Here is a 3,505-nt window from a genome sequence, read left to right as displayed (position 1 = left end):
ATCCATGGGCATGCAAACCACCTGCAATATTGTTCCAATGCAGATTCTGATTCATTATGTCCTGAATAGGACCTAAGTTCTGCATTGCTAACAAGTTCCCAAGTGCTGCTGATGCTACTCATCTGTGGACCACTTTGAGTAGCAAGAGTAGTATCACCAGTACCTGTGATTGAATTCCATGGGATTAAATTCAGGCCATGATGAGGTGGGGTTCCTTTTTGTTAGGGGGCTGGCATGGACCTGGTTAAACAGAATTTGTGGTCAGTCAGACCCTCCCCAGTGGATGGAACCATAATATGTGGAAAAGTAGAAGGTTTCCATGAGAGAGTGAAAAGGACTGAAGATGGAGTATGTCCTGGCATTAATAGATTCCCTGGTTTCAGTGGCTCCTGAAACCCTATTGAATCCATGAGGATTGATTGCTCAACACTTCATCAAATTGCCAGAGCCAATAACTTCTTCTCTTTGCTTAAGCAACTAGAGTTGGATTCCTATTTCTTACAACCAAGACTCCTAACAAAAATTGCAATGAAATAGCTAAGTAAATTATGATACGTCCCTGCAGAAGAATCATACAGGTTTCAAAGCATTTCAGAAAACATTGAGATGAGAAAATAAGTTTTGCAAAGTGCAATACCAATGTACATATAGAAAATAATAGGTATACAAATCTTGAAGAATATTAAAAGTCATTTCTCAAAAACAAATAAATAGTGCTTCTGTGGGCTGAATAATGGGCCCCCAGATATGTCCAATGTCCATGTCCTAATCCCCTGGAAAAGGGACTTTGCCAGTGTGATTAAATTAAGGATCTTAAGGTATGGAAACTATCCTGTATTATCTTCATTGACCCAACATAACCTTAATGGTCCTTACCACAGGGAGACAAGAGAGTAGAGTCAGAGGAGGTGATATGCTGACAGATGCAAAATTGAAGTAATGTAATTTGAAGATGGAAGAAAGGCATCTCAACCAAGAAATGTGGCTGGCCACTAGAGGTTGAAAAAGACAAGGAAATGTTTTTGCCCTCAGAGCCTTCAAAACGCCAACACCTTGGCTTTAGCCCAGTAAAATTGATTTCAGACTTCTAATCTCTAGAACTGTAAGGTAATAAATTTGTGTGCTTAAAGCCACTCAATTTGTGGTAATTTGTTGGAGCAATAAGAAATAATACAGTGATTGTCTCCATGCTTTCCTCTAATCAATGTGCTACTTTTATAAGAAACAACTTAAGGAATATTGCTCGATATAAAATAAGGGGTGATACTAATAATTTTTTTTTACATTTTAACATAGCTTGCTTGCTATTATTTTCTAGGACTACAGAATACAATCAGTACCGTCTTTTTTAAAAATATTGTTAATGTTTTAATATTTTTGAGAGAGAAAGAGAGAACACAAGCAGGGGAGAGGCAGAGAGAGAGGGAGACACAGAATCTGAAACAGGCTGCAGTCTCATATGTCAGCACAGAGACTAAAACAGGGCTTGAACCCACAAACTGTGAGATCATGACCGGAGCCACCCAGGCACTCTTATCAAAGTGCACTCTTATTTCAACTCATATTTCAGGAGAATCTCACTTTGTAGTAAGAGAATTCTGACCCATCATTCCCTTGGAGAATCTCCAGATTTCTGCTGGTAATATCCAACAATTGGCTTAAAGTGCACCCCAAAACTGACACCTGATGAAAGCCAAAAGATCCATTAACACATTCAAGTCTCAGAGGACATCAAAGACAGAACAATGCCTAACATCACTTGGAATCTCCACTCTCCTTTCAGTGTATTCCTAGCATTGTGACTCTAGAATCACATTCGGAATCCCAAGAACAACAAATGGCATGACTACCACATGCATGCTGTAGTCTAGCGTAATATTAAAGATCTTGAAACTCTGAACGCTGCTCATGAGACAACTAAAAGAGGATGAAGAGTTCTGGATGGGCATTCCCATCCCCAGGCAGGGACCACTGGCCTCTCTTCTGAGCCCTCATGGCCCTCTGTGTGTGTGTTTTTGGTTTTTGTTGTACTTTGTCCACGCTCTCATAATTATCTGTTTATGCTTCCATGTCCCAAACTAGACTTTGATTTCCTCTATGGTAGGGTCTACATTTGATTCCTTTTTTGATTTTCCAGTCTAAGACACTGCCTGGCATAGACAACTCATTTAATAAATGTTTGTTGAATTAAATTGAATCCTAGCTTCATAAACAGAACCTTAGAACTCATACTTACCCAAGATGATAACAATTCAACTTTCTTGAATTTATCTTCAAAGAACTTGCTAAAGTAGAGTAACATGATAACATCACGACCAACTCTCTTGTTGGGTTTGAACATGAGATTCCTTCTAGGGGAAACCTGTCAATCTCTGTTTAACTTGAGTCTAGATTTCAAAGGGTAAAATTCAGATAGTACCCTGGACCTCCAAATGAGTTCATGATATAGGAGAGTTTTATCAAGTCCCCTATTTTCTCTTACCCAGGATTCATTCAAGGTCAATACTGGTTGATGACAGCTCTATATCTTTCTCTTCAAGAGGCTTTGCTAAATGTGGATGGAGGTATAAAGAAACTCAAATTATTGGTCCCTTGGGATCTTCTCAAGAGATTACTGAGTGGCTGGCTGGAGTTCCTTTAGCATAGCATAGAATATAAATGTTTTGGCTTCAGAATCAAACTGATCTGGGTTTAAATCCCAACTATAACTTTCAATAGCTGAGAGATATTGGGTGTGTTATTTTATCTGAACTTTATTTCTCTCAGTTAGAAAGTGAGGATAGAATATCAACTTACTGAGACTGTGCAGCATAGAGTTCCTATGCAAGTACTCAAAAACTACTAGTTACCATTGTCATGAATAATTATTATTCCACACAAGTGGCTCCAGAGAGGGTAAAGTGTGATGTTGCATACACCTACCTGGCCCAAACTTAGAGGACACATCTCCCTACATATTTCTTTTCTCTGATGTAGACCATATAATAGTGAGGCCATAAGTAAAAGTGGTTTTATCTTGGTCCATAGAACTGCCATCATCAAACAGAGAAGACCAACACCTAACGGACAAATTGCTGTGATATTCCCATTCTCAGTAACTTTATGCTTATCCATGAAGTTCTTCCTCTTCTTTGGAAATTAAACCATGATTAATTATTTGTGTTCAGCCCATCCTAACCCAAGGCCACCAATATTTTAGGATTAAAAGTCTCAGAAGCACCACAGTTGAGAAATTTCTGTGTCTAGCTAAAATGGAGTAACAGGAACTAGATTTACTCTCCCACCTGAAATAACTAAAAAAAACAAACTAATATATGAAACAATGGGTTTCAAGATATCGGACATCAGTGATGCTCCTTGAGAAATCAAAACAAAGGAGATGCTCCCTACAATTACTGTGACTTTCCACCTGGAGAGTTTCCAGGTTGCACAGCATGGAAAGGAAACCCAAGTAGAATTTATCAAACTTTCTGAGATGAAGAGATGAAGTTAGGAGTCCAGAGAG

The 3,505-nt window shown here is 38.7% G+C and overlaps 1 long non-coding RNA gene across 1 annotated transcript; it reads left to right on the top strand.

Moving 5' to 3' along the window:
- The first annotated feature begins 1,854 nt into the window (after window positions 1-1,854).
- Window positions 1,855-3,156, top strand: LOC121043203 (uncharacterized). The gene is made up of 2 exons (XR_005796725.1): window positions 1,855-2,005; window positions 3,028-3,156. It is a non-coding gene; the product is annotated as an uncharacterized LOC121043203 (long non-coding RNA).
- Window positions 3,157-3,505: the final 349 nt, after the last annotated feature.

Source organism: Herpailurus yagouaroundi, unplaced genomic scaffold, assembly GCF_014898765.1.
Source record: "Herpailurus yagouaroundi ecotype Mexico unplaced genomic scaffold, PumYag 186, whole genome shotgun sequence".
Taxonomy (NCBI): Eukaryota; Metazoa; Chordata; class Mammalia; order Carnivora; family Felidae; genus Herpailurus; species Herpailurus yagouaroundi.
This window is presented reverse-complemented; position numbering and strand designations above follow the sequence as displayed.